Genomic DNA, 7,693 nt, shown 5'->3' with positions numbered 1-7,693 from the left:
TCTGGAATAGTAGACCAAACCACTGTGAATTTGGGAATGGCCGCTGATGCCATGGGGGATGGGGATGCGTAAGAAATTCTGGAAGTTGGGTGCTGTCCAGGCAGCCAGTCTGCCTCTGACAGACCCAGTCCTCATGTGGATTTGCGCAAAGGAGACTGGAGAGCAGGACGAAGGCACCCAGGAGCCTGCGAGTTGTGCCTAAGCCTTTGGATCCCACATCTGAGGAACACGACTTACTACCAGCTTTGAGCAGTGGTAGCACCGTCGCCTCTGAGGTTTAACCAAGGCACGATTGTTACTGATTGAAAACATGAGACCGAATTCCAACCCCCTCCTCCCCACAGTGGCAGGCTGAGGCTCCACATCCATTTCCTGCCTTGGTCAGAATTGGCTGCAGAATGGGACAGGCCTGCTGATGGTGGCTCCAGCCAGGAGAGGCTGAGGAGGATAAAGAGAGACGGATGGGGATGCCATGGGAAATGAAGCATGGACCTAAAGAACTGATGCCCCTCTCATCCCATCTGAGTCCTCCTGGAACCCCAGGCACATGCCAAGGGACAGCGCAGGAAGTCCCTGATGTAAGCCTACCTCGTGGCCACAATGCCATAGTGCCGTGATGCTGTGGGGATGGCCAGCTCCCCAGACACCTTCCCCACAGGAAGATGGGCTGTCCCTCCATAGCCACTTTCCCCAGTCCTGTAGATGGTCAGTTCCATAACTCAGAGAAAATCCAAGATACACGGGTTATTAGAGAGATCATAGCAAATGTCAGGTTTAACCAAAGCCCTCATGCTTTACAGTCAGGGTTCAGAGAAGTTAAGCAATCAAACAGTGCTAGATCTGGTCTGCAAGTTTGATCTCTGAGTCCTAACTGAGTTCTCCTTCTCTGACACCAGAAGCTCTCTGCAAGAGATCAAGAAATCAGCACCTCTGATCAAAGCACTAAAAAACTCAGCTTCCAGATTATCATCGGTGAGTTAGTCAGCGTGGGCATTTGCAAACAAACATAGCACCTCACCATCTCACTTAGCATGGTCCTGAGGGCCCTGCCTCACGGAGAGCCATATGCACACTGTTTTCCTCTCGATCCCCTCTGCTGGAAAATGAAGCCACATCCCTACCTCAGAGGGATGCCACTAGATGGCCATCATAAGACACACATGCACCAATGTCTCACCAATCCTGAAATCAGCTTGCAATCAAGAACACGGAGGTAGAATAGGCCCCCAATAGCCAGTGCAGAGCCAAAGTCCAGGTTCCAAAGGTCACGTCCTGTGCTCACCGAAAGTCCCCTCAAACTCATTCAGATCCTTTTAACTCTTGCTTCACAAACAGTGCTAACAAGCTTACCTCTCAAGTTTTCTTTTGTTTCGGTTTGGCTTTTATTATCATAATTACATTTTTTGATCCATGGAATGTTAGAAGGAGCCAACAAATTAGAAGAAAGATTCCAGACTGCTAGGGATGGGTAGATTGAAAATCACCAAAGTGATTGCACTAACACAGAGAAGCAGAACGCACACTTGCTCCTGTAAGTCCAGACATCATTTTTGGTCATTTTCAACCTCAAGAATGAGACTCCCCCTGCATTAGTGCTTCCTCTTTCAGATGCACTTACAACAGACAGATGCTCGCAGCCTCTCCACCACCTTAGCAGATAAGAATATGACTGTAAATTAACATAAAGATTCTCCAGAGATGGTGCACAGAAACTGTGCATGTGGGATATGGGAGGAATGTCTAAAACACTTGAGAAAAAACCATTTCCAAGCTCCCATAAGCAGTTTGGAAGCTTCTATTTATCTACAAATAATCGACATGCTCCAGATAATCTTTCTTCCTTGTTTATTAAAGGAGGCCCTAAAAGCCCCCCTAGGCCTCTGTTGAATGATTGGATGAATGGATGGATGGGTGGTAAATAAATAAACCTGGGGACAGGGCTGGAGTTATTTGAAAATAACAAATCACTTTTCTTTAAATACAGCCCAGTGCAGACTTTCCCTGATTCACACATTTCTCCCAATGAATCTGCATCAGTAAGACCAGACTGATTTCATGTTTCTATGTTTTGGATCATTTTTGCTGCTTATATTCTAGGATGGCATCCAACATTCAGATGAAAAGTCACAAATCCATCCATTCTGAAGTTTCTAAGTATCCAGGTGACTAGCATCAGTAGATACAGGTGTTGTGTATCCATTCACTCAACAAATATTACGTGTCTATGCCACGCCTGGCTTTCTGCTAGACCCTGAAAATCCCAAACTGAGTAAGATTGATTATTCAGTCAACTTTACAAAACCACATCAGCTTGAAGCAGGAGGAATAAAGCAACTATGTACATGACCTGCTCCATGCCTAGCCCTGTTTTAGACATCTTCATATGGTACTACTTTATGTTTAATGATCACCCTCAAAATTAGGTATAACTCTTCAATAGACAAAGACATTGCAACTCAGAGAGGTCAGGTAACTCGTTTAAGCCACACAGCCAGCAAGAGTCAGATTGAGAACTATAGCCCATTGCTCTGCACAGCCCAATATAAGGGCCTGTAATGGGAGGCAGAGACCAGACTGGACTGACTCTGCCACCCCCTGCTGCATCTCCTTCAGGGACATGACCAACTCTTCTGAGCCTCAGTTTCTTCATCTATCTAATGGGACCACAATGCCTCCCTCAGATGTCAGTTGTCAGAATAGAAGGAAATAGTACAGGTGGAGTGCCCTGGCTTTGCACCTCACATCCATTGGGTAAACGAATGTTTATTACATGGGGAGTACGGTCTCCAAACCCTCTTACCTCCCACCCCCAGATGCCCTCTATGCCACTGAACATTGACAGTAAGCATCCCCAAACACTTCCAGAACTGGGCAGCTCACGACTACCTGAAGCACTCTTTTCTAGGGTTGGAAGGCCACACTCACCTGCATCCCCATGTGCTCAGACCACACCAAGTTCTGGAGAAGACACAGGTCTCCCCAGAAGGTGACAATGTAGCTCTGGAGACAGGGTCTGTCCACAGGAAGTGTCGGAGAACTCCTAAGGTGCATCATTTCTGAAAAATGGGATTGGGAGGCCTGGAGGCTCTCTCTTCCTTCCTCAGCCTCAACTCCCTCCACCCAAAGAAGAAGCTGAGCTGACCTCAGGCCATCCTTCCTAGACAGAGGTGGCCAGGCCTCTGCCTGGATCCTAAGACTCACAGAACTGATTCTGGTTTTTCCATCTCCCTCTTTCTCCTGCTCAGTTACATTCTACACATCATCCTGTGTGACTCCTAAGCCAGCCAGGTATCTCCTGGCCTTATGAGAGACTAGTCACAGAAAGACAATGTGAGGGAGGCTCCATCACCCCAAACATCATCCTCTGGATGTAGCCTTATTGGAATACACAGTGGAAGGACCCCGGATGCAAGAAAATAATAATAAAAAGTCTCCAGATTTCTTTGTATCACAGAACATTGAAGGGAATGAGGGCCTTAGAAATCACCTGATCCAACTGCCCTGATTTTACTGATGATGAGGAATCTGGGCCCAAATGGAGTTAAGGGGCTCAGCTAAGAGCACCCAACTCTCTTTGACCACCACCATCTTGACATCTCTTTTGCATGTACTATTCTCAGCTGTTCTTCCTGATGTGAATGCTTCCTGTCTCTTTTTCTTTTTTCTCCTTTTCCCTTTAAAGAAAAAAAAAAAAACTTTTTCTTTTGTATTGAAGTATAGAGGAACCAGAGATCAAATTGGCAACAACTGCTGGATCATCGAAAAAGCAAGAGAGTTCCAGAAGAACATCTATTTCTGCTTTATTGACTATGCCAAAGACTTTGACTGTGCAGATCACAATAAACTGTGGAAAATTCTTAAAGAAATGGGAATACCAGACCACCTGATCTGTCTCTTGAGAAACCTGTATGCAGGTCAGGAAGCAACAGTTAGAACTGGACATGGAACAACAGACTGGTTCCAAATCGAGAAAGGAGTACGTCAAGGCTGTATATTGTCATCCTGCTTATTTAACTTATATGCAGAGTACATCATGAGAAACACTGGGCTGGATGAAGCACAAGCTGGAATCAAGATTGCCGGGAGAAATATCAATAACCTCAGATATGCAGATGACACCACCCTTATGGCAGAAAGTGAAGAGGAACTAAAAAGCCTCTTGATGAAAGTGAAAGAAGAGAGTGAAAAAGTTGGCTTAAAGCTCAACATTCAGAAAACTAAGATCATGGCATCTGGTTCCATCACTTCATGGGAAATGGATGGGGAAACAGTGGAAACAGTGTCAGGCTTTATTTTGGGGGGCTCCAAAATCACTGCAGATGGTGACTGCAGCCATGAAATTAAAAGATGCTTACTCCTTGGAAGGAAAGTTATGACCAACCTAGACAGCATATTAAAAAGCAGAGATGTTACTTTGCCAACAAAGGTCCATCTTGTCAAGGCTATGGTTTTTCCAGTAGTCATGTATGGATGTGAAAGTTGGACGGTGAAGAAAGCTGAGCGCCGAAGAATTAATGCTTTTGAACTGTGGTGCTGGAGAAGGCTCTTGAGAGTCCCTTGGACTGCAAGGAGATCCAACCAGTCTATCCTAAAGGAGATCAGTCCTAGGTGTTCACTGGAAGGACTGACGTTGAAGTCGAAACTCCAATACTTTGGCCACCTCATGCAAAGAGTTGACTCATTGGAAAAGACCCCGATGCTAGGAAGGATTGGGGGCAGGAGGAGAAGGGGACGACAGAGGATGAGATGGCTGGATGGCATCACCGACTCGATGGACATGAGTTTGGGTAAACGCCAGAAGTTGGTGATGGACAGGGAGGCCTGGCGTACTGTGATTCATGGGGTCACAAACAGTCGGACACGACTGAGCAACTGAACTGAACTGAACTGATGGCTGGTTAACAAACAATGTTGTGATAGTTTCAGGTGAACAGCAAAGGGACACAGCCGTAAGTATACATACATCCATTCTCCCCTAAACTCCCCTCACATCCAGGCTGCCACATAACATTGAACAGAATTCCTTGTGCTATACAGTAGGTCCTTGTTGGTCATCCCTTTTAAATATACCTGTGTGTACATGTCCATCCCAAACTCCCTAATCCCTTCCTCCCATCCTTCCCCATAGCAACCACAAGTTTGTTCTCCAAGTCTGTGAGTCTCTTTCTGTTTTGTAAATAAGTTCATTTGTATCATTTCTTTTTAGATTCCACATGTAAGGGATGTCATACAATATTCCTCCTCCTCTGTCTGACATTTCACTCGATATGACAATCTCTAGGTTCCTTATATGTGGAGTCCTTTATATAGTATGACATCCCCTTCCCTTTGATTTTAAATCTTTCATTCAAATGACATGTCCTGATTGTCATGTGATATGATCTTGAAAAACAGTATATGTGGAGATCCTAGTTTATTAGATGTTAATAATGTTGAAAGCTGGGAGAAGATATTTGCAAACAAAGCAACCAACAGGAGATTAATCTCCAAAATATACAAACAGCTCATGAAGCTCAATGTCAATAAAACAGGGCTTCCCTGGTGACTCCATGGTCAAAGAATCCACTTGCCAATGCAGGAGACACAGGTACGATCCCTGGTCCGGGAGGATCCCATATGCCTCAGAGCAACTAAGCCTGTGCACCACAACTATTGAACCTATGCTCTTAGAGCCCAGGACCCGCAACTACTGAACCCATGTGCTGCATCTACTGAGGCCCAAGTGCCTAGCCCCTATGCTCTACCACAAGAGAAGCCTCCACAATGAGAAGCCCGAACACCATAGCTAGACAGTAGCCCCCCACTCGCTGCAACTAGAGAAAAGCCAGTGTAGCAACAAAGACCCAGCACAGCCAAAATAAATAAATAAATAAAATTTAATATCAATAAACCCAATCAAAAACTGGGTGCAAGATCTAAACAGACACTTCTCCAAAGAAGACATACAGATGGTTTAAAAGCACATGAAAAGACATTCAACGTCACTAATCATTAGAGAAATGCAAACCAAAACTACAATGAAGTATCACCTCATATGGGTCAGAATGGCCATCATCAAAAAATCTACAAACAATATATGCTGGAGAGGGTTTGGAGAAAAGGGAAACCTCCTTCACTGTTGGTGGGAATGCAAACTGGTAAAGCCACTGGTATGGTGAACACTATGGAGGTTCCATAAAAAAACAGAAAATAGAGCTACCATATGACCCAGCAATCCCACTCCTGGGCATATATCTGGAGAAAAACATAATTTGAAATGATACATGCATCCTACTGTTCATTGCTGCACTATTTACAACAGCCAAGACATGGAAGCAACCTAAATGTCCATCAACAGAGGAACGAATAAAGAAGATGTGGTGTGTGTGTGTGTGTGTGTGTGTGTGTGTGTATATAATGGAATATTACTCAGCCATAAAAAGAACAAGGTAATGCCATTTGCAGCAACATGGATGGACCTAGAGATTGTCATACTTAGTGAAATAAGTCAAAAAGATAAATATCACATGATATCACTTTTATATGGAATCTTAAAAAATGCTATAAACAACCTTACTACAAAACAGAAATAGAGTTAAGCACAGTTACAGATATAGAAAATAAACTTATGATTACTAGGGAGGGGAGGGATAAACTGGAAGATTGGGATTGACACATACACACTATTATATATAGAATACATAACTATTAAGGACCTACTGTATAGTACAGGGAACTCTACTCAAGGAAGCTAAAAAGAGTGGATATGTGTGTGTGTGTATCTGTGCACATATATACATGTAAAACAGATTCATTTAATATATATATAACAGATTCACTTTGCTATACACCTGAAACTAACACAGTACTGTAAATTATACCCCAACTTAAAAAAAACTTGAAAGCAAATCAAATCCATTTTAAAATTTGTTTCATTTTCTTTCATTTTATTGAGGTATAATTGACATGGAACATTATATTAGTTTCAGTTGTACAACATAATGATTCGATATTTGTATATATTGTGAAATGCTCATGACAATAAGTCTGTTAGTATTTGGCACCATATAGTTATAAAATGTTTTCTTGTGATGAGAACTTTATGATTTATTGTCTTAGGAAATTTCAGACATGCAGTATGTATTATTAACTACAGTCACCATGCCATACCTGACATTCCTGTGACTTATTTATTTTAAAACCTTTTATTTATTTTGCACCTTTGGACCTTCTTCATCCATTTCACCCACCCCTCTCCTGCCTCAAATCCGTTTTTGAAACAAAGGAGCTTCTACTCTGCCCCAGCCTTGACATCCGTTGCCAAACAAATGCAGGCTCTTTAATGTCTCTGATCAGTATCTGCTCACGTTTAGACAACCTCCTCACAGGATCCTTGCACTGGTCTCACACAGACACTTAGAACAGGTGGGAAAAACGAGAAGGTGCTGACCAGAGCAGTGACTCTACCCTCACAGCTTGCCCTTCATACAGCAGGACAGAAAAGGCATTCACTTTCCTCCTCCATGTCATGATACCAACCGAAATTACCTTTAAATGAGGAAGAATGTCATTATTTAATCAATAGGATTGCGTCAATTGAGGGAAATTTGTCTCCAGTGTAAACAAGCGGAACGTCTTTGCGTTCTGTGAAAACAAGGTTAAATTACTTGCAGATCCTGCGATGGAGAGAGATGTAGGAAGTGAACCTGAAGCC

At 43.4% G+C, this 7,693-nt stretch overlaps 1 pseudogene; it reads left to right on the top strand.

Annotated features, from left to right (window-relative positions):
- Positions 1-241: 241 nt before the first annotated feature.
- On the top strand, positions 242-325 carry LOC145504157 (U4 spliceosomal RNA; annotated as a pseudogene).
- The last annotated feature ends 7,368 nt before the right edge of the window (positions 326-7,693 follow it).

The sequence above is a fragment of the Giraffa tippelskirchi genome, chromosome 4 (assembly GCF_054371585.1).
Source record: "Giraffa tippelskirchi isolate mGirTip1 chromosome 4, T2T-mGirTip1v1.2.pri, whole genome shotgun sequence".
In the NCBI taxonomy this organism is placed as follows: Eukaryota; Metazoa; Chordata; class Mammalia; order Artiodactyla; family Giraffidae; genus Giraffa; species Giraffa tippelskirchi.
This window is presented reverse-complemented; position numbering and strand designations above follow the sequence as displayed.